The following is a 24,963-nucleotide window of genomic DNA, read 5'->3' as shown; positions in this document are numbered from 1 at the left end:
CATTTCAATAGAATTGTGTTGCCAGCCAACAGCTTGGGTCCATGTTTACTTCCTGTCAGTAAACAGGAAGTAGATTCAAGATTCAAGCCCTTCATTGTCAGTGTGTAGTACAACGAAATTAGATTGTGACAATCCCATAGGTGCTAATGAAAAGATAATACAATAAAAAAAAAGAGATAGTGCAATATAAATATAAAAGATAATACAATATAAAATATAAAAATACAATATGTACTGTATATTGATGAGATGACAGTTTTGCCAGATTATTGCACAAAGTGTCCATCAGATAATTATATAATTATTGCACAGAGTGATCAGCATATGTTATTGCACATATCCATAACAATAGATTTACAATATTTACATTGCACAAAAGTGACACAAAAGTGACCAACGTGTTATTGCACATGTCCGTAACAGTTGATTTACATTGCACGTGTTCAACTCATGTTCATGTTCATGCTTGTATTATATTTCTACTAGAACATGTTTAAATGCTGTAATGTTAATAAATACACATTATTTTTCTAATACTGTCTGCCTGAATATGCCTGTATTTACCCTCTGTCTGAAGTGCTCTGTTTTAGCGCATTAAATAGAATTGCGTTGAGGGGCAACAGCTTGGGTTCGTGATTACTTCCTGTCAGTTGATGCGGTTGTGTGACTAAACAGTAGTATGTTTAGTTTCAGACGCACTGAGTAATAATTTACTGTCACTTCCTGAGAGCTTCCTTACCAGACGTGTAACTGTGGTAACCTGTGCTATTGATCATAACTGATGCATTAATATGTAAGCAGAATCTGTTGCCAATCTGAAACTATTGTACAGTATGTACAAGGGTAGAATAGAATACAAAAATACTTTAATGTCTACTTTCAGGCGAAGCATGCCTATAGCGCATGCAAACCAAAGACAAATTTCTGCAAAAATTTGTCTTTGGTTTCAGAAATTTGTCTTTGGTTTGCATGTGCAAAGTCTGCATTAAAAAGGCTACATTAAAACACAACATAGGCTATCACATCCAGACAGGACACATTTAAACACAATAGAAACTACATTCAAAAGGAGCATTGGGTACTTGATGGTGAGGACTTGGTTTTCAACAGCTATTTGTCTTACCAGTTTAAAACTACACTGGAACATCATACTTTTGTATCTGTGTAGTGTTCATGTTGTTTTTTCAAGCCACTAATGCCTCCAAAAATACACGATTTTCAAGAAAAAGACAAGACGTGTAAAGTACTCAGACAGTTTTGAATTACTAGCTAAGGTCACTTTGTTGCATAATCATTGCTCATTTCCCAATGTACTACTGTTGTAATGACCGATAGAGGTGGGAGCTATTTTTTTTCCACTGGCAAAAACGACAAATAGGTGGGGTGAGCCTTTTGGCACCGCCTGCCCTCATTGAACTTTTACCTAGATACTGACTACAGGGTTGCAGGCAAACGCAGACACGTGCCTACATGTACGCCAACGTAGAGTAACCACGATGATGCGTGCTTTCTCCAGATTTGGTTGCAGGTTGTGCAATTTCCCCACTGATGTGCAGACTGTACTGTCTGTCAGACTTACCTTTGGATGGTGGGCTGATGATAAGCCTATCATCTGATGATATTGCAGTTTGACTTGGACTTGTACCCATTTTCTCTGATGTATATCATTATAAAGAGAAGATCTTTGGATTTTGGACTGTTCGTTGGAGAAAAAAAAACCAGTTTGATGTGCCCATGATCACATAGACAAACACTTGGCCAAAAATCCCCAATTCAAACATGGAGAAATCCTGTTGCACGAGTCTTTCTTGTGACATTCTCTTCAGAAAGGTTACCTTATTGTCAGCATATGAATTGTACAAGTAATCTGGATAAAATATTTGACCACATCCTGAACAGTTTGTCATTGGTTCTTTTCTACTACAAGTAATTCGCTGACATCGATCTATGAGAACTTGTGAATTTGGCAAGAATACTGTGGCAAGCTGAGCTTTTCTCAGAAAAACTCAACGAGTCAAAGTTTCCAGTTCAACCGTGAGCTTTATTTGCTTCTCAGAGCAGAGCATCGGCTCGGCAACAACTCATCTTTTCACTCAGTCACATCTGAAACTGGGTCACCAAATTGACGCACCACAACACCCACAGTTTAACCATATATGCCCGTAATACTGACTGAAATACCACCTGTAGGAACAGTACAGACCAAAATGTCAAACAGTGATACTAACATTGCAGAAACATGCAGAAACAGGGACTGCTGTCAATCAAGTGAAATCACATCTATTGCAGGGTATATACATATTAACCTTTATTAAACTCGAAAATTCACTGAGGTTGCCCTCATTTACAGTGACGTTGAGTGACAGACAAGTCAAAAGCAATTACACAACAAATGCAAGATAAAAACAGAGAAAATCATGCAAATGCGGTACAACAAGATGAAAAAACAGGGAAAGTCATTACAACACATGATAAAACAAGATAAAAACAGGGAAAGTAACACAACACATGATAAGACAAAGATAAAAACAAGGAAAATTCACATAAAAACACACAATAAAACAAAGAGATTCGATTCACCTAAAACAGTTGCACAGTGATATATAGTGGTTTGTGATCCTGGTTTTGAATTGTGCATATAGGTTGGAAGAGTGTCAATCTTTAAAGGGTGTTGAAGGTTGTTCCAAGAATCAGGAGCACTAAAGGAAAAGGCAGATTTTCCAAAGTCAGAATATACTATCTTGTCTTACGTTATGAAAAAAAAAAGTTTTTTCAATGATACAGACCTCTGTGCTTTTGTGGAGTTTATACATATCCATTGATCACTTTACTCTTAATGCAAAATGTCTTGTTGCATTGCATTATCTGAGTCTATCAAGAAATTGGCATCAAAATGTTGGACAAAAGGGTGAGACTGGATGTTTTTAGTCTCAGGGACTGATGATACATCTGACATTAACAATATGGAGGGTGGATTCAGCAAAAATGGGACATTTAATCATTGCCTTGTTTTGCCGTTGAACCACCATTTGTCCCTGAACAGTCACTTTTATTTAATCACGGTGGGCACGGTTGAAGGTCAAAGATAGACTGGTTGGCATGAATTCAGGGAAAGTGAACCAGCAAATTAACTGGACTCATAAGCATTGGAGCATTGGATCACTGTCCAACATTTGCTGAAGGTGTTAATCATTTCTGAAATATTTTAATTCAATAATGTACAGGATTAATAAATTGGCTCAAGATGTTGTGCTGTAATGTTGAGGTTGGTAGTTCACTAGATTGAATATTTTATATTTACCTGCATCTATATAACTATATTGTTTTCAAATTGTAATTTGTCACATAGGCCTATATATATATGTGCAAATACATTCAAATAGTATGACAAATATAACAAATCAGTAAAAGATGTAGCCTAGGCCTATTTACTGATTGGTCAATGTTCATAATTGAAAGAAATGTATAATATAAGTATTTTTGTGATTATACTAATTGTTAAAACAGTTAGTGACAGTCAGTTGATTATAGTATAATTGATTACATTTAAAAAACACAATTGTACTATACTTTTTAAACAATGTACAGTAGTCTATTGAATTATCTAAAAGACTTGATATGTTGTCTTGTGATTTGGTGTGAGTGAATATTTGTTATAGATCTTGAACCCATCCTGTAGGCCTAGTCAAAAAAAATGTTTTCTCTACATTTATTTAATTAATTAATTAATTAATTAATTTATTTAAGGTTTCTATCTTACTACCATGAACTATACTTCTATAGCACTTATTATTTTTTATTTCTAACTAACTAATTAAATTATTTAAAAAAATATTTGTATGTTATTTTTTCTGTAACTTTACCTTTAGGGGTGGGAAGAAGGCTGGACCTTTTCTCTGGGAGTGGGAGGCGATGTGTGTATTTATATATATTAAATGTTAAATGTAAGATATAATTTTTTTTTTATTATGGCCCCGGTGTTATGTTTGTTATGCTATGTTTGGGGGAAAAAAGGAATAAAAAGAATTTTCCAAAAAAAAAAAAAAAAGTTTGATTAATCTTTACTGTTTTACTGCTAAATTTGGTCAATGTCCACAGAAATAAGAAATTACCTCCAAACATCACAAACAATACATGCAAGGCACATTGCTTCTCTCCCACCAATAGTTCAGGTGCGCTGCTACACTCTCACGGGACATTGTGCACCTGCTGCAACATCTAATGAACGGTCTAGGCCAGTGGTCTCAAACTCAATTTACCTGGTGGCCGCTGGAGGCAGAGTCTGGGTGAGGCTGGGCCGCATCAGGTATTCCACAAAAAAAGCGTTGTTAAAAAAAAAACAATCTTCTCAAACGTCATTATTAACAGTTCTTTAACTTGAATGGGTTCTTCTGAACATGAACGGTTCTTCTGAACATGAACTGTCCTGAACATGAATGGAACATTGAAGAACATGAACGGTTCTTCTGAACATGGCCTCTATTGCGTCTCCCACTTTTCCTGAAATTGTCTGTGCTCGTCACCAACCTTTCTCTTCACTGCAGGCTTTGAAAAAGACATGATATATATTCATTCCACCTGGTGTCACTCCACAATAAAGTTGTGCCTGCTGTGTTTGTGTTGCTCTGCAGTTACACCACCAAGCCGCTAGTTGGCGGCGGCGTCTCTATGAGTCTCCTTCTTCTTCTTGTACTCCAAACAGAAACTGAGCGGCAGTTGAGCTAATAACTGTTGAACCACAGAGCTTTTACTGACATTACTGCAACGCCGAAAAGAGAACATACATCTGAGTGGATTTGTGTGAACAAACATTGAACAGATGGAGGCAGAGAGAAGTAGAACTTGGTCCTGGCCGCTCAGCATCGCTGAGAGACTGAATCACAGCTGTTGCGGTCTGCGTCGCCGCGACGTGTAGTTCCATGTCCGGAGAGGTGACGTCAGGCTACGGCGTCGATTCAACGCAGAAGTATAAATCAAGCTTTAATCAAGCTTATGCGATGTTACACGGGCCGCCATAGTTGTTGTGAAATGTTTCTCTGCTTGCATCAAGCCCGGCTGATTGGCCCGCCCCCGGGAGCCACATACCCCGCTGTGATTGGTAGGTTCGTTCAGCTCGGGCTCGCGCAACAAAGGGACCTTCCACGGCAAACTGCCATTCACATAGAACTCGCGGGCCGAGGGCGCCTGGTTTAGCTCAGTTGGTAGAGCGGGCGCACATGTAACAAGGCTTGGTCCTGACCGCGGCGGCCCGGGTTCGAATCCGGCCTGTGGCCCTTTCAGCATCCACTCTCTCTCTCTCCCCTTTCCAAGACTCTATCCACTGTCCTCTCAATAAAAATGAAAAAATGCCCCAAAAAAAAAACTTTATAAAAAAAAAAATTTGCGGGCCGCACTAACATTAAACTTTCATATCAAGGTGGAGGCCACAAAATATCGTCTTGTGGGCCGCAATTGGCCCGCGGGCCGCGAGTTTGAGACCCCTGGTCTAGGCGGTTTATTTAAACTGGCAATGCCTTGCACACTGTTTTGGTCTGTAACGCTGCTCTTTAGTTAACTAACTCTGCTGTAACATTTCTGTGAAGTTTACCTGCTAACGCTGCTGATCATCGATCATCTCATATCTTAAAACCAAGCTCGCCTGTTAACAGTCCGCAGTCACAATGACTTTGCAGAGGAAATAACAGTAGACTATTTGGAGCCATCAGCTGGGGCCTGAATGCGCACTTCAAGCCAGAGGCTGAAGTTTTCTGTCCTGCTTGGAAACCACTCACTGCAATGCAACACTTCACCAAGTAAGTTCTTGCTTCTTATGTCCATATTGTGAGTTGATGTCTCTGTGCAGTTGCTTTGTGTATGCATGACAGGCTATATGATTATGCTAAGAGGTTGCATGGTGCTGCTGGTTGGATCTGCTTGTGCTCACTACTATAGCTGCTTGCTGTCAGCCTATTTCTGCTCACTGTCTTCTGATGCTGCTGCTTTCTTCCTATCTCCCATGTGCAATGTTTGCTTTAAGTGTTCATTGTGAATTACTTTTGCTTGTTGTTTTTGGTGGATGCATTATGATGCTTTGGTACTGCTTATTTTCATTGGGGTCAAAAATGACACATGTTTTGAGTATCATTGTTGTGGGCTGAATTGGTTACAATATTTCCCTCTACAGAAAGTTATAATTGTTTTGGGGAGTTTGCTGTTGGCTCACTGCAAAACAGAGCTTCTGAAAGAGGGGGATATTCACATGGTTGCCAGTTTATTAGGAACACCTATAGCTAAAACTAATGCAGTCTCCAATACAACAGTCCTGCTATGAATTATCATGAAGGTTATAATGTTCAGTTTTTGTTGATTCAACTTTCTGGTCATTTTGGAGGATGTAGTGTTGAGCTGATTATAGAGTGTTCCTTCTAATATTGGCTTCATAGGAAACCCATCATGGCTGTTGTCACATACAGGATAGGTTTTTCCACACTCTTCTTGTTATTCAGCTGAACATTAGAGAAATGGCTCAGCTGAAAATTAACGTGTTTATGTGTCCGGTTGTTCGTCATCATTATCATAATTACATCTTAACTGCTCAGCTCCTGTGGTTTGTGCTGCTGCTATACACTCAGACAGGTTCATTGCTTATATCTGCTGATAATTAATGCCACATAGAGTGTCTGCTGTAATTATGAATGTTCGTGATTTTAATATGAATACAAGTGAATGATTATCTACTGCATATAGCTGCCATGTATTGGCCAGCTGCTGAATTTCATGTGGTTTGCTTGTAGTGTTGTCAAAACACTGATACTGAATATTTGAAATGGTTTCAATGCTCATTTTCCGCAGTGTCTATACACGAGTACCAGCTGTGCTTTCTGCTCTCTCTTCTCTTCGACAGCGAGTTGATACACACTGCTATTTATCTTTTAATGAAAATCAATAATTCTATGCCCTTTGGTATTAAATTTTGATATTTTTCAGTGTATTGTATTGAAGTTAGAAATTCCAGTATTGTTACAACACTATTTTCTGGCTTCAGGTAATCTCTCTTCGTCAGATGGTGTATTACCTGAACTGGTTGGAGATGCTTTGTTGGGAATAGCCATATTATTCTGATTCCACATAATGACTGGGACCAGGCTCTTTGGCGGCAGGAGTTAATTAATGTCACTCCACTCTGTGCAGATCATATGTAGGTATATGGTTGCATGCACTGATGAGGTCAGAGCCTGGATGGACTCGCATAAATGAATCTGCTCCACCTGAGCCGGCCGACTGAACCGCTTATGCTCCTGCACCTTTTCACTCTGGCTCTTCTTCTCCCCTGTTACCTAATTACGCTTCCCAAAATACCCAGTGTTTAGATTTCATCATGGAGTCATTAGTTTCCCACGAGTCTCTTGGGTGTAATTCTGCTGTAGGACTGAAAGGTGTGACCTCTCACCTGTCTGTCTAAACACATCATCTTAAAGTCTCCCAGCGGAGCATCTGCCGCTGAGGCCGGCTGTGCTACTGCACCAGCTGGGAATTCATCATCCCAGTTCATTCTCTCTGCAGCGAATAAATCTCCAGTGTTGTTGGGGAAACATAATAAGGGCTGTTTAAAATGTATTTGTGTCTACTTAATGTGCTGCTTACCTGCGTGTCTGTTGTGTTTTGCGGGTTAGTGAGTGCACCTGTGTGGTGGACCTGGCCTCGAGGGGGAAGTTTGAGGCATGTCAGGCATCTGGAGCGAGAGTGTTTCAGAGTGCAGAGAGTTCATGCATTCATGAGTTGTGTCTTTTTTGTAATCCAGGAAGTCACTCATGTGAACATGCGAGGGAATGTGAGTGTGTGTGTGTGTGTGTGTGTGTGTGTGTGTGTGTGTGTGTGTGTGTGTGTGTGTGTGTGTGTGTGTGTGTGTGTGTGTGTGTGTGTGTGTGTGTGTGTGTTGGGACTGCAAGGCTATCATCGGCACTGGTGTTGAGGTTTCAAGACGAGAGGCAATGAGGCAGAACATCTTAAATATCTATTGTGCTTTTATTGTTGTTGTTTGAATAATACAAAATAATATGCTTTTGTTTTGTGCTAAAGCCAATTAGTCTTCTTTTCTCTTTTGCTCTTCTTCATTGTAAATTAAATCACATTGTTGCTTTTTACAGAAGGTCCATTTACTAGCTTTTTGTGGTGCTTTCTTTTTTTTTTTTTTTTAAATACATTTTATAATAAAAGTATAAACCATATACAGAGCAGAAGTTGTGGAGCTTTCAAACACAGATCTTGGTCTTTATCAGCAGATACGTCATAGAGTTTGACCTTTGACCTTGGAGTTAAGACAATAACTAATTGTTGCACTAAAATGTTTATTTGCAGCTTTGTTTTTGTTGGAATTGTCTGGTTTGATTGTGGTTTGAATCCTAGTTCGTCCAAAGATTTAATATCTGAAATGTATATTTGTCACTTTTTAGTGTTTTAGCAAGAATTAATAATATATAACAAGGTGCTGTGGATGTTAAATGCAAGACTGAGGCAGACAAAGAGAGATTAATAGAAAAACACAGGGAGAGAGAGAGAGACTGCTGCTGCATAGTATCAGTTCCCTCTTTTGGGACTTGGATCCTGCAGATGTTCATGTATGCTATGAGGGATTCTTCACACTGTCCTGCTGTTATTCCCTTCTATTCCTTCTGGATCCACACGTGTTTGCGGGTAAATTTCTCACAATCTTCTGGATAACTGGCTGACTCCAGATGATATGATTAGGGATGCAGCAATCCAACGCTTTCTCCCCTGATACCGATTTTGATACTGAAACTCAGAGTATACAATCTGCAAAGACCCTCCAAACAGAGTGAAATTTACGTTGCTATAAGAATGTCATTTCAAATATGTCACAAAACTATGTGCCTTCATTATTGCATAGTTTTTTTTTTCGTTCATCATCTCGTCATTACAAAACCATGCCTTGTACCAAGTATTTAAAGACATTTATTAAACATTTACCACTTGTTCTGTATCATCTCTTTTGCAAAATAAATATTCTTAAAATCAATTCACGTATACCTTTTGGACATTTTTATAAATTTTATCTTAAATTTCCCAACTTCTGCTTGTAATTATTTTACATAACTGTGTTTTATTTTACATTTTAAACAGTCAAATTGAAACCAAAAGAGATTTCAGCAATATGCAGGTTTTGTTTCAGTATTATATAAAACAAGAGCTTCTGTTCCTCTTTAGATCAGGGTGACATCATCCCAGCAGAGCAGAGAGACACAGTACAGTAATCTCATAACTCCTGACCATGAAATGACCTCGTGGCTGTGCTGCATATTGTACTGTAAATTGCTGATGTTTATCTGTGCAGAAATGCAGTTAGAGGCATGGACGGGTTTCCTCTTTTTAACGTGTTGTCTGCTGGAGTGTTTCCCTCTAAAGGAAGAGAATGGTTTCCCTATGACCACCACGACCACCCATTTAGAGTCGTACATCAACATGACACACACTCCCTCCTCACATCCGAACCTGCGCCTTTAGTACAATCAGCACTTCCTAACGTAACACCTTGTTCCTACTGTTTTGGCTCTGTGTGGTTTAAATACGCCGTGTCCTTGAGGCAAAAACACATCTGCTCTGAAACACAAAGTTTGTTAACACATTTCCTCGGCCATCTGGACGCTCTGATGTGCTGCTCACACTATGATGGATTAAATTGTCTTAAGTGTACGTGCAGTTCCTTCTTATGTCTGCACCACAGTAAAAACATACAGTATAATGCTGTATAAAAGGGCTGAAACAATTAGTTGAGTTATACTGACAAACAATACTGATAATTGATTCATTGTCTAAGTTATTTATCAAACAAAAATACCACCACTGGGGGCGTCTGTGTCTCAGAGGTAGAGTGGGTCATTCACCAATCAGAGGATTGGCAGTTCGATCACCGGCTCATCCAGTCCACATGGAAACTGAACCGCAAGTTGCTCCTGTGGCAGTGCTGTGTGAGTGTGAATGAGTATTTAGGTTAGACCCTGATGGGCAAGTTGGCACCTTGCATGCGTGTATGAATGTGTGAATGGGTGAATGCTGACAGTTAGTGTAAAGGGCTTTAAGTGGTTGGAAGAGTAGAAAAGCGCTGCATAAATGCAAGTCCATTTACCGTTCCAGCTTCTTGAATTTGAGAACTTGCAGCTTTTCTCAATTTTATATTACTGTATTGTAAATCGTATTGTTTGTTTTGGACTGTTTGTGTCACTTTGGGCTCTCAGGGCTTGTGATAACCACTTTCCACTATTTTTTGAGTAAGGGTTGGGGGTCTATTTTGATAAGATAAGATAAGATAAGATGAGATATTCCTTTATTAGTCCCACAGTGGGGAAATTTGCAGTGTACAGAAGCAAAGGGGATAGTGCAAAAAACAAGAAGCATCAGCATACACAGTAAAAAAGAGCTAAACAAAATATAAATTAAACTAACAATTACTCAAATAATGCTGTTGGTTGTAGTCCTGCTGTTTGCACTAAATTCAACAATTCTTGATGAAATGCGTGGGCATAATCAACAGCTGTTCTTTAGACCAGTGTTTATTAGTGATGTTTGTAGCGTGAACTTTATTGCACATACTTGTTTTGAACTGCAAAAGTTCGACTATGCGTTGGATATGTGGCCAACCCTGTTATTGTGGCGACAGTCGTCTGAGCCACACATAACCCCGCAGGGAAGGCCTGAAGCACTTTTTGAAAATTTGAAAGCAAAACACAGACTGGTTGGTAGAACCAATGTTTTTAACAGCAGTTCAGTCTAATGCAGTTCAATGCAATAGCCCTGTAGAGTTTATAATAATAGTTTTTTTGTTGATACAGGTCAGAAACATGTTGACTCTTGATGGTATTTTATGAGGCTGTATTTCATGGTGATGCTGTAGAGGATTGCATTAAGGTGTATCTTCAAAAATCCCATAGAGATGAATCAACACCTCTTTATTGTAAGCTTCTCTGCTGTTACAAACTTATAATGCATTGGATTGCGCAGATGTTCTTTATATCGTTATATTTATATTCATACATTAAGTTATTTGCCATGTTATATTGTATTTTTTGTAATATTCTGATGATATTTTAATAGTAAAGTATAGTTTTGCAGTGACCTTCTTGTAGAATAATTTATAATTTTAAGACTAAAGGCCAGAGTTCCTTTTTTTAATATGAGAATGACTCAAAATTCAAACTGTCCTCAGTGGAGTAACCAGCTCCATATTCTCCAGCATACTGCCATCTAGTGGTCTCAGGGTGACTTTCTACCTAGTAAATTGTAGTATTTTCTGATCTCAGCCCAAACAAATTGGATTCATAATGTATGGCTTACATTACACGCCGTTTATATCATATCCGAGGCTGCGGACGAGCTCTTGCAGTAAATCTATTCTGTAATATCTGCCAGCCCTCCTCTGTGTGACATTGCCAATAAGATGGAGAATTGGTGATATGATGTATGAGTGGCCAAGGTGAATGTATTGTTTTTAAGCGAAAGGGCACCAGCTGCAGTCACAGAGTTGTGGCGTGGAAAGTGGAAATCTGACCTATTGGTTTAGAGCGGATAAAAACATATTCCCCCTGACCTTTCCGCTTCATTACCCGCCATGATGCCTCATAAATTGAGAGTACAGTGCAGGTGTCACGACAGAAGCTAGCAGCAGGTTGTTGTTTTTTTTTCCTTTCTTCTCTCCGTTTTTTTTTCTCACTTGGTGTTTAAGTCAGACTGTCTGGTTGTATTTTGGATTAGTGTGTTTTCTGACCTTGTTGATCTGTATGATGTATGTTAAATTACCATAATGTGAAAAAAGACAAAGACTACCAGTATGCAATAATACCCTAAAAAACAATAATGATTCAAAGATGAATGCAGTTTAAATATATATAATAATTTAATCCTTAAGCACTAAAGATGTGGTGAATTATTTTAAGAATATTTAATTATATAAAATTAAAAATGTGCATAAAGTACCAAACTATAATATTAAAGCCGAACAGACACACTAAAGGAATATCATGAACATCATTTTCATCAGTGTTGCAAAAACACAATATCAACTGTTGAACATCAAATCTAATTCAGACCTATTTAAGACAAATCTTCAAAACAAGACAAACTGCTCTTTTAATTTTTTACTTTAATTTAATTATCTCTGGCGCCCTCTGCTGGTTAATGTAGTGTCGCACATAAACTACAACACTAATGAATGAGAGCTTGTCACTTGATGATGCACTCACTGACCAACCACTGACATATCATAAAGAATAAAACATTGAAAAGTTGTAATTTATTTATTACTTTATTGGCCTTTGGTGTCAACTCTCAACCTTTTGGATAAATGGTTAGATAATACGGCTTTGAGTCCATAGACTGTGGAGCATATAATAATTGTTTATAATTAATTAAAAAAATAATAATAATAACAGAATAATACAAAACACCACCAAACTTATTTAGATAACTCAAACAAGGCCAGATTCTAGCAAAATCAAAAGCAATATAAGAATAAGACATTTTATTTGTTATCTTTATAATATCAACATATACTTTACTATTACACATCATGTTATTATAAAGGCCTAATACGGGAACTGATGTTGTACACCAAACAAATACCTTTTCACTAGTCAACATCTGTGATCCCATTGTAAATAGTTATAACTTAAAAGCAGTGTAGTTTGATAAAATGCACAAATATCGAGAGCTGCAACGATTAAGAGATTAGTTATCAACTATTAAATTAATCATGAACTATTTTGATAATTGATTTAATCGATTTGAGTGATTTTTTTAAGAAAAAAGAGTAAAAATTCTCTGATTCCAGCTTCTTAAATGTGAATATTTTATGGTTTCTTTACTCCTCTATGACAGTAAACTGAATATCTTTGAGTTGTGGACAAAACAAGACATTTGAGGATGTCATCTTGGGCTTTGGGAAACACTGATTGATATTTTTCACCATTTTCTGACATTTTATAGACCAAACAACTAATCGATCAATCAAGGAAATAACTGACAGATTAATCGACTATGAAAATAATCATAATAATTAGTTGGAGCCCTACAAATGTCACTGTAAAACCCAAAGGCTATAGGTCAAAATCTTACTGCAGAGCTGTAGGACCCCTGAAGGGTTCGCAAGATGAATATGGTTGCTTGTGAGATGGAGAGCAGAAACTTAAACATGTACTGTATATCTGCAACACAAACCAATGTTTCATTTTTAAGACTTGTAATAGTTGTTTGTTTTTTCCTGTGAATTAATGGATAAGTATACAATCTATTAAGAGGGGTCATGAGTAGACTTTGTTTTCTGCTGTAGGAGGCCATAAGAAACAAAAAAAGTATGCAAAGGTGAACTGAAATCCCCTTAGGATTTTTTAAAGAAACATCATTTTGCAGATGCTGATGGCATTAAACAGAACTAAGCAAACAGCATTAGCCCTCACAGCAGTACACCACATACTGTATAGATGACAACAACAACAACAGTCCATGCCTATAACTGACAACAGAGGATAAATCTGATCCAACATAACGCCTCCTGCAGAGAGATGTAAACCTGTAGCTGTGGTCTACAAGATGCTGCAACCATTCATCTTACATACTGTGTGTAGGTCATATATATATATATGTGTGTCTTCCGTTCCATTAATGACGGTATATACGGTGACGCCTTCCAGCAGGGATTACCACACCGTGCGCTCTGGCTCTCCCACCGTGCGCAGTAATGAAGGAGAGCTGTGGAGACTGGAGACTGGAGGCGCAGGCGGCGGGTCGCTTTCCACCAGAGTTTACACGGCAGATGACAAATCTGGACGTGACGGTCTTACCAGAGATTAAAACTGTCTGAGAGACACACAGAGACTCACAGAGATGGAGAGAGAGCTAGTGTGCTTTATGCACTTGTTCCATCAACCTGCTGCTTGTGCAATTTAACACAAGATCACATGTCTAACAGTCTAGGAAATCACAAAATAGGATGTTTTCAGGTGTCACATCTGTGCACGTTTCAACTAGATAACCTGCACCCAAAGAGGAGCAGTTTAGATTTTTAAACATTTACATGTACGCTCAATATTTGGAACTCCAATCTTTATCAATTCTGTTTTGAGATGTTTTTAGGTATACAATGTTGTATAAAATCAGGCTATATGATCAAACCCCTCTGTAAAAACCTTCAGAATATAGATAGGAATGAAACGGGAAAGTGTGGTATATGTCAGTGTTACTGAAGTGGAAATTTCTGGCACAGTCTGAGAAAAAACTCACATTTGCCTTTTAAAGATATTTATTGTAAAATGCCATACATTTTGCAAGACACTACAGGTGAATATGGTACAAAATGTTAACTACTAGATACCATGGAACTTCCCCAGTTGATTACTTGCACAAAGACAATAATCTTTTGTTTAAATATGCAAATGAGGCGTTATCTAATGCTACCTTGGGTGAATTTAGGAGAAATCTACAGCCGCAAATAGACAAATTGTAGTAAAACAAACACCTTAATGTGCATTTTGGATGTTTTCTCTCCACTAGTCTGAAAGAAGACATGTTATGGTTTTCATTTTGGTGACATCTTTGACGCAAACTGATTATTACTGTTGTGGTTTTGGACTTAATCTTCCCAGAGATCCGTTGGCAAGCAAACAGTGAGTCAACAGTGAGTTTCCTTGGATTTTCTTTCTTGTTACAGTTTTGAGTAGCTGAAGGTGGTATTCTCTTCTTTCTTCTGTTCAGACATGGTGACTACTTCTAGTCATGCTAACCGCCTCATTGTGCTTCAGTTTATTTGAAACCATAACATGAACGACAATGTAAAATGGCTATAGGTTGAACCGTTATTGTGCTTCAACATATATAGTGATAGATAGTGAAAATGTTCCATAGTATTACCTTTAACTTTAGATTCCAGCGGCTGCACTATACTCCCCTCCGGGTCTCTGCGGATGTTCAGATCCTGTGGAGATCAGGCAGAGAGAGCAGATCTTAGAAAGATCAATACTCCTTAGTGGATTTCCTATATCAACCACACTGAAATCCTACCATCTGTGACATATAGGTTGAGCGTATAAGTCACTGCTGGGTGGGATCCAATCCAATAAATCGCTCCCCACACCGTCTGTTCTGGTTGGGTTGGAAATGCTGTAGGCTGTGAGAGGTGGATGAGAGGAGCCACCAGGTATACACCAGGTGGAGCGTTCACTTCTTTTTCACCAGTTCATTGTTTATTTCACTGCTGTTCGTCTAGAAAGGTCACATTTTATATATGTGCCATCTTATTGACACATATACACAGCAAGAAGTAGACAGGGAAATATTCAAGCGCAGAGATTCTCCCTCTCGCCCTCAAACACTAAGTGTAAAAACATCAAGTTACTTTAAGAGCTGGAGTTCTTTCTTGGCCTGGAGAAGTAACTTCCTGGAGACTTGTCGCCAGCGCAAGTTTGGCAGACAACCTCCAGGAAGTTTCTGCAACTGGGCAAAAAATAATCATTTTTGCACTTTGATTTGTGCACAAACTAACCAAACAAGCTATAATGTGTTAATTAGATGTGCTTTTAGGTGGATTTGGTTAGCTTTGGACAGAGCCAGGCCAACAGTTTGCCCCCATTTCCAGTCTTTGTGCTGTGCTAAGCTAAACTATAAACTAAGTTAACAGGCTGTAGCTTCATATTTACCGTACAGACATGAGGATAGTTTCAACCTTCTCCTCTGACTCCCTTCAAGAAAGCAACTAAACATATTTTCAAAATATTACACTATTTTTGTCCCTCTGTGACACGTTTTTTATTGAAATTATAGAGTGCGTCCTAGTGCATTAGTTTACAAAAGATTTAAATTTTTATAAATGTATAAATACAGAGTAATATTCTTCTCATAATGGACACTATTTTTTAGTATTTCACCCTAAATTAATTAAAAAATAAATTAATGACACTCACACCTTGACAAACATGAACATGATGGAAAAAAATGCGAAAATATTTAAATTCTAAATTAATAAATGTCATAATACAATACACAAGGATTGCAATAAAACAATAACATATTGCACAAAAATGGAAAATCACTAAAAAGCAACACATAAATGTGCACAGAAGGGAATAAATCAACAGTAACACTGAGACAAATGTTGACAGCAATCAATATTTATGTTCTTACCTTAAACAATGAGAGTACAGACATTTCGTGTAGTTTACGTCTGTCTGTATATAACAGTTGCTTGTTTCAAACAGCTGCTCATCAACAGAAAATAATAAACCTGTGCAGAACTGTTGACCACTGGCTTTGTGTAGAGATGGAAAAATGAATGCCAGAATTTAAAGTAGGAAAATACGGCTTCGTATTTGCACCATCAGGGAAAAATGGAACTGCAACATCTGGCTTTAATAAGAGAGCCATCCAAATAGATATTTTTATGAGGAGTAAACATTTTATAAATCAGCCAACACCAGAGTGACTTCCAGTGACTCAACAGGCTGAGCGGTTAAGTGTTGCTGTCGATGGATGCACTGAGAGAGCTGTAGGCTGGTGACCAAAAAGCTGCTGCTGGCAGGTTGGAGACAAACTGGACCTGGAAGTAGAGGACAAAAACTTGTTGATCTTATGCCGTGTGCTATATAACAACAAGGAAGTTAACTACACCATTTATCTGTGAGAGAAATAGCCTGTTTGTAGGCAATAAAAACAGTGGCTGACATGTGTTTATTAATATGGCAGGGTTTGATTTGACTGCTGCGAGACGTCACTCAGCTCACTCCGACACTAATTCAACAACAGAGAGTTATAATTTAACTTATTTATAAGGCACAATGTACAATTTTTAAACATGAATGTTTCTATTTGTGTCTGCAGTCAACCCACAACAGCACAAGTGTGCATAGTCTGATAAAGTGCAGATTCAGTGATTCACAGATTTGATTTGCTGTGACGGTTTTAGCAGAAGATGCAGCGTGACAAAAGGGGTACCGTGAAATATTATAAAATCTGGAAGATGTTTCTAAAGATTTATATCACTGATATTGAATTATATTTGTTATACAGATCTTTAAAAGCTATTTTTTTAAGAAGACTTGACATGATCTAATATTTCTTCTGCTTGTCCGCAAGATGTAACACAATATGTTAGGCCACATGGGAAAGGATTATGACGCATAAATAGTTGGCTGCATACATAGAAAGTCAAACTTACATAAACTTTGCTAAGTTTTGACCCAGGGCTGTCACGATATCAGATCTTTCACTACACGATTATGTATTATGGCCCCAAGAATTAATGATATCATCACAATATCTATAGAAAATTAAAAAAAAAATAATGTTATCAGTCAAATTCACCTTTTAATTATGTTTACTGTGCATTTGATCTCTTTTTTTGGCAAATGAATTACACTCAAAACACGAGTGTAGAGAGGTGGAGAAATAGGGGCTTGATTATTTATACAATATATATATAATACAATATACAGCCCTATTGTGACATATTTATTGTTTTTGTCTTTTATGTGTTTTAAAAGAGAGCCAAAAGGCCCTTGAGTAAAGGGTGTACAAGTAGTTTGTCAAAAGTTCTGGGTGTAACGGTACACACTACTTTCTACAGAAACTGGATCCAGGACAGGAAATGAAGACTGGAAATAATAACTGAGTTTTAAAATTCAATATGTCTTCAGTTAACCATGCTTCAGGGTGTCAGAACTTCATTTAGTGAAAATATAATGCTGTAGTACTATACTGTATCTAAAGAGCACTGCAGTCACGTTATCCTGACGGTGTACACTGTAAATGCTACTTTTTAAACATTGCTATAATTGTTAGATTTTGACGTTACATTGAACTGTTATATAAGAGACATTATTTTAAGTTGTTTAAATCTCACGGGTTTCCATATTTCTTCCCTTTCCCCTCCATAACTGGCCCACATGAAAGCCCAGAGGTTTTTATTGAGGAAACCCTAATTCCTCCTGACTTCTAGCTTTGAACTGAGCGTGGCATTATGGGGGATAAATGAGGTAAAGCTTCTCCCTAAGTGGTCCTCTCCATAATATTGTGCATTTTTATGCCCAAAGATGCCATGTTTGTACAGCTGGGGAAGTCCGATCAGCGTGTAGAGTATGACATTATACTCTGCGAGCGTTAAGGGGTTTTGTTTCCACCGGAGCTAAACCCACACTTTAAACCGCGGTGCATACGAGTGTCCATGTTATTTGGATTGTTTTGCATGATTTTGACCTTCTATATCTGAAATGTCTAATCTTCCTTAACAGAGATTATTGCCATAAAGAAAAGATGTCATGCGTACAGTTGAGATTCAGTTGGAAACCTTTCCATATGTCACTACTGTAATGGCAACATGGGCTGTTATCTGATAGTTGATTTTCTAGATAACAGCAGGATTTCACTCAGGCTACTGTGAGCCGATGAGAGCACGAGGTAGAAGCTAGACACTTTGACAATTTCCAACGGCATTTTGTGATTCATCCTGCGTGAGAAGGGAGAATTGCACGACACAAAATGAAAAAAAAACTGAAACAAACAAAAGCGCTCAGGTGTAATTTTCTATGTGAAGTTGGAGCCTGGGAAACTGTGCTGCCATGCAGGCTGCTCGTCAGACACAGACTCCGGGTGGCTGACGGCGGCGAGCAGAGGTAAACGTCAATTAAGACGTTACAGTAGATGACAGGCCTAAAGAAAACAGTGCTGAGAGATGCCATCTGGGGCAGACTGTGTAAACTGAAGGTGTCTGAACACGATGCTTCAGATATGGCTAAAATGTTAGCAGCTTTAGACTTGTCAGGTTAACATGAAGAGGCATGAGGAAGCCTTTAGGTAGAGCTGCTCTGCCTGCAGGCTATTTATCAGATAGATGTAGTATTTCTCTGCACATTTGCAATTTTAGAAAATGCAGATGCAAATGCACAATCTGATGCATACTGTACATGTGTTTCATGTGGTCAAAATGCAGGGTTAGAGGTGTTTCTTGCAGCGTGGTAGGTCTGCTATATTTAGCCTTAATGCTAAATAATGCCACTTGAATTATCCAGACAGTTTGCAAGCTCTTCTCCTGCAGTAGCCCGCCTCACACAAACACATCAGAGAGCTCCAGCTGCAGTTCTAATTGGGTGCTGAGTGCCTTTTCACTGCTCTTGTTTCTGTTTTTAATGCTTTATTTTGGACCTCAGAGTGCAAATTGGCTTACAGACACCTCAAACATTTCCATTTTAGCTCTTCAGCAGGCACTATAAGGCGGGTGATGTCGAAGGGTTCAGCAGTGAAATATACAACAAGCCAACAGGTAAAATGTATTCTCAAAGATTTTTATACTACGGTATGTTTCCTTTATCAGATAAATTCAGTTGTCTCCTGATGGATCACTGTTTCAAGGTCCACGAGAGCCGTGCTGCTGATCTTTTCAGCATGCTTAATGTGTAGAAATTGATTTTGGAGAGAAAACATCTCAGATGTGTGTTTTTGTTTTCATCCTTCTTTAATAGAACTTCAGAGAGCAGGAAGTGTGTGCGTCATGAAATTCGCCCTGGTTATCTGCTTTCACACGCTCTGGCCAGCCGCCTGCCCTCAAACAGAACCAAGCCTCCGCTGTGAGAGTATAGGGGCTCATACACAACACACATGCATGTAGATCTACACACAAGATACACAACATACTGTAACATACATGCAACACCAGCAACACTCTCCTTTGTTCGGCTATTCTCAAGCGTGCCGACATAAATGAGCACCAGCAAGTCAATATTTTCACACAGAGCACACTTTTAAATCAAAGCCAGAGTCAAAGACATATACTTTTTTTTAATTTTTGCAAAGTGCAAACATATGTGAATGTTGTTGCAGTGAATCAAAAGCAAATTCTACATTTTATCGCGCATAATTTTGCTGAAAAAACTCTAACTTTAAAGTAACTGTGAGGCGTTTAGAGTTCAGCTGAGATGGACGGTCGTGCATCTTGTTATGGAGAACTTCTCCTCGGGCCTTAGGTGAGGGTGAGAATGTGTGAGGTCACACCATGTGACCTTTAGCTGAAGCTGCTGGGCCGCCATTGGTCCAGAGCCAAACCCCCAAACCCTCAACCACCCACCACCTTCCCCACCCCCCCAGACACACAGCAGCCCTTTCTGCTGCCGGACCGCTGCACTCATGAGTAAAGTGCTGAGACTAGTTGTGTGTTTGTAGATCTTCTCTGTGGTTTTTATGCTACATTTACGCTGAATATCCTCCGCACATATCCTCTCTTCCACGGCAGCCCTAAATAAAATACACAGTTAAATACTAAGCATATGTTTGTATATAAATGTTAAGTGCGACACGGCGTGTATGCAAGTATGTGGAGATACAAGAAAGGTGTGTGTGTGTGTGTGTGTGTGTGTGTGTATACTATTGCCATTATGTGCAGTATTTGGATGTTTTTTCTAGATGCAAATGTTGCTTTAACAACCTACAAATTATTGATTTTCCCTTTAAATGTCTACAGCTAAAGGTCTGCAAGTCAAAATCATGATCTCTGAGTTTTGAAAGCTTCCTGGTCTCAGCACTGAAGTCCTGTTGTGATTTAATTTTGACCCGTTACATCACTCCCTGCCTCCAAAAATACACTATTGATCAGAAATCACCCTTGCATGCTCTGAAACACCTGAAATCTGTGTTCATTTCCACAACCCGTAACAACTCACAGCTCTTCTGCTGCTTCTCATCAGTTAAAAACACAACCTAAAACTCCACCAATTTAAATAAAAAGCTTGTTGGATATCCTCTGTGGGTAAATAAAAAAGAAGTAAATGCTTGATTTGCATATAGTTTTGAAGATGAGGCACACATGCAAAAAAAAATAATTTTAATTTGTCCATAAATATAACTGATATAATGAATTAATGTCCACTTCTAAATTATATATTTACCATTGAAGCAATTAATAGATATGGAAACTAAATACATGCAATAAATAACTATTTACCTGCTAAATGCTGCTAAAAATGTCCTGCATTAGTTTTTAAAATCAATCATCACTCATTCATATTCTGTGTTTTCTTGGTTGAAATGCCACCAACATGTCAGGACACTTCTGCAAAAACTTGTGTTTTTCAGAGAAAAAGAAATTGAAAATTGAATTCCAGCTCTCAATAGCGTGTAATTATAAAACATTGCTCCCTGATATATCTGGCATGTAGAGTTCTCAGGTTCTTTTCCAAACCCGCCGCTGCATGAATATTGAGAGATTGTTAATTATTTAGATTGGAGGTGTAACGCTACATGTTTGGATATTTGCTCTTCCTCGCTTTCTATTTGAATTCCCAGTGGAGTGGAGGTGAGAGCTGTGTCGGCTCGGTGTGTTACTCCACATTGGATTTTTTTTTCTTTTTTAATCAGCTGGCGGAACAAATCTCACATTAAGATGTATAGTGTGCGTCAGTGTCCAAAAAACTGAGGCAGGACAAATCTGAATTTAAACAAGAGACTGATAATTGTATCTTTTTTTGTTGGAACATGTTTATAAAGTTCATTGTGTATATTTCTCCTCTATTATTATTATGCGTGGTTATATGCCTGGGAAGCATGTAGTCTTCCTGCTTTAAAATGAATTTGGTTTTACGCATAAATGACTGCAGCAAGTCTGGATTTAGAATATTAATTTCAGATCAAAAACGTGAGCAGAATATAAGCAGTCATGGTGCAAAAAAGAAGCTTATTTTGTGGAATTTCTCTGCAGAAATCTATAATTAAATTGAAGGGTGAACATGCAGCTACAGAAAAGGCACATTTTTTACATTTTAATCTTGAATAAGTTCTTACCTTGTGCAGGCTGTAGAGAGGAGGAGGAGAAGCTGAAGGTCTGCAGTCCTGAGCACCGTTTCAACCAAATGAACATTTCCCTCTGCAGCCTCTTCTTCTCTTCAGGTCATCCTCTGTTCACATGGTGATTGTGTGGATGTGTATTGAGACCGCAGACGTGCGTATTCGCCTCTAAAGCATCAGCAGCAGCCGAGGCTTATCCCCTGTCAGCTGATTATTGCTCCATCAAAAGGTGACACTCGTGCAACAAAAGGCAAAATCTAAATCTGGAGGGTTGAGTTCAGGAGTTCAGGCTGCAGCTCTGAACATCACTTGTATTCACAGAGAAGAATGCTTCTCTTTGTGTTTGTTATTCAACAGCTATTTGGACTCACTGATTTATTTCTCGTCATAATAACCTCCCTGGGGAGATGACCTCTTGTCGAATGACATCAGATCCTAAATCAGCTCCTTCAACAAGCTGTTTTTTTCTTGGATATTATAGTTAATTTGTGATAATTGATTTTTAATAGAATATAACAACATATATCAACATCATGAGGCTGAAAAGTGAGCTCAGCCTGCACAAACCCCCAAAGTAGCACTCCTCCAGCCAGCTTTGGCCTACATACCTCTGTATCTCTCTGTGTCTCTGTCTGTGTCTCTGTGTGTGTGTGTGTGTGTGTGTGTGTGTGTGTGTGAGAGCTTGTTTGCTCAAGCTTGTGAATCATAGTTTCCCTAGACCGTATAGCTTTGTTTTGCTATGGCACATTTACGCACTATAAAGCATGACTTAAAGAAAAACCACAAAGCAAACAGATGCATGTGTGAGTCAGGTATAGGCTGAATAAAGATAATTTTTGGATTTGTGGAGCAAAACATGAAGCAATACTTGCTTTAAGCTCTAAACAAATTATCTTTATGGTTAATTTAGATACCACAATTACATTTTACGCATCATCTTAATAAATTAATCTGTAAAATGTGTCTTTAGACTATTTATTTTTCAATAAAATCCATATTAAAGCATTAATAGAATTTAAAACTGTGGATTGTAATGTGTTTTTCTAATAATCCCCTTCAGCGAACTACAAAGTCTTCAAACCCCCTAATGGACTATTGTCACTGTTGTGTGGTCCAACTCCTGTTTTGTTGATTCCCGTGTTATTTCAAGCACCAGTGGCCATGCAGCCGAGGTCCTTGTCTGAGCAGGCAGACATGTATTCAGCAGTTAATCTGACTGAGCATCTCGCCACTATGTGTATTGGAGCAGCCCATTGTTTTCCTCTATAGATTCAAGCACCTCACATAATCGAAAGGCTATAGACAAGACTGTCATTGCTTTCCACTCCACTAACGGAGTTCCAACACAAAGATTCAATAACATCAGAATGATTTTTGAACAATATATTTACTTCCATTAAATAAAACACAATAGTTTTTTTGGATGTTGAAAAAAAAAAAAAAAAAAAAAAAAAAAATAATTCCGTACCAAATAGTATACACAGAGCAAAAAAAAACAAATAATTTGTCGCAGGAACATTTTTGATGCTTCTTCTTCTTTTTTCTTTTTTTTTTTTTTTTTAAATCCAGAATTGCTATTCTAAATCGATATTCACACAGACATTAATTAATAATAAATTTATAATATGTTAGAAACACACAACTGGTGCGTTTTTTTAGTATGTACATTCCCTTTTTGTTTGCAAGCAAAACATGATTCCTTTTTTAAGGTTTTTCTTTTTTTTTTTTCTTTCCACATGCGTTGATAAATTGAACCTGGAGAGGACTGGAGGGGTTATAGCGCATTCGACCTCGACAAACAGGAGATGATAATTCAAATATATATACAACCTTTTTCAGTCAACAATTAATGTCCAAAAAAAGAATCCACCAGAAAAGAAAAATAATACTCATGACGAGCTATATGAAAAATAAAACAGGCCTTTTTGTTTTTTAAACTGTGTTGCAGTGTGAAGCAGACCTGGACTCATCAAAGGGGGAATAAAACTAAAAATCTCCCATTTCAGTTTTTTTTTACTCCGACTCTGGAGCTGAGCTTGTTTCAGTGGTTCAGTCTTCTATAGTGCCCTTTTTGAAAAATGAAAAAAAAAAGTAGTTGTAGTAGTCTCTTGTTCCTGTGGCCGGCTGTTTGTGATTACCAGCACACTGCAAAAAAAATGACCACCATAACAACCCATTTGGTCTTGTAATGACCCTCAACACCACATGTAAATGGATGGAATAATCTCACTTGCTTCTTTGAGGAGTTTGGGGGATTTTCAAGGAAACTAGTGGCAACATCTTGAAAAAAAAGTCAGACTACACTGTAAACAATTACTGTTAATTTACAGCACGATTTCAACAGTATTAACCTTACTGTTAATCAACTGTCTAAAGTATCATCAGTAACAGTTTCATGCAGTATTTTTTGAATTCTGGGACCTGATCTGCACATGTGAGGCTCGTACATTGTACATGATTGTAAAATCAGTGAATTAGCTCTGTTCTTCACTCACATGTTGTTATGGTTTGCATTCTGTGCTCAGCTATAGACAGACATTTTGGGAAAAGTGTCAACAAGACTATTATAACCTTTTTCCTAACAAGTGCCTTTAATTGTATTTAGTGTGACTATTCCTATGTCTGTGACACGCTAAGTCTATTTATTTAGATAATGTAAAAGAAAGGTGGAAAAACAGCTATATAATGTATCTTTAAACAGTAAATTAACTGTAAAATACTGTGAAATTAATAAAAAAAAACAGTTCAAACTGTATTTTTCATTAACAGTACAAAGCTGTAAATTTCAGCAACAGTATAATGTTTATTTTACAGTAACATAAAGGCAACCCTGCTGCCAGTTCTTTACTGTTATTTTACTGGGAAATTCTTAACAGTGTAGTATCAAGAAAAATGCCATAAATGTCCTGAAAAACGTACAATTATCTCTCCCCACTCCTTTCTAGAGAACAATACCACTTTTACTAGCCTATAATGACTTGCTAATGACCACCATAACAACCCATTTGGTCTTGTAATCACCCCTCATAATAATCTTACTTGCCTCTTGGGATTTTCAAGGAACTAGTGGCAACATCTTGAGGAAAAAGTCAGACTAGTATCAAGATAAAATGCCATAAATTTCCTGAAAAACTTCCAATTATCTCAGCCAGATTT

General features: G+C 37.9%; 1 long non-coding RNA gene across 1 annotated transcript in view; it reads left to right on the top strand.

The window, feature by feature from the left end:
• The first annotated feature begins 5,498 nt into the window (after positions 1–5,498).
• Positions 5,499–24,963, top strand: part of LOC119494738 — a 205,318-nt gene continuing 185,853 nt past the window's right edge. Inside the window, exon 1 of the long non-coding RNA XR_005208284.1 lies at positions 5,499–5,792. This is a non-coding gene — a long non-coding RNA (uncharacterized LOC119494738). The remainder of the gene's footprint in view (positions 5,793–24,963) is intronic.

The sequence above is a fragment of the Sebastes umbrosus genome, chromosome 9 (assembly GCF_015220745.1).
Source record: "Sebastes umbrosus isolate fSebUmb1 chromosome 9, fSebUmb1.pri, whole genome shotgun sequence".
NCBI lineage: Eukaryota > Metazoa > Chordata > Actinopteri > Perciformes > Sebastidae > Sebastes > Sebastes umbrosus.
This window is presented reverse-complemented; position numbering and strand designations above follow the sequence as displayed.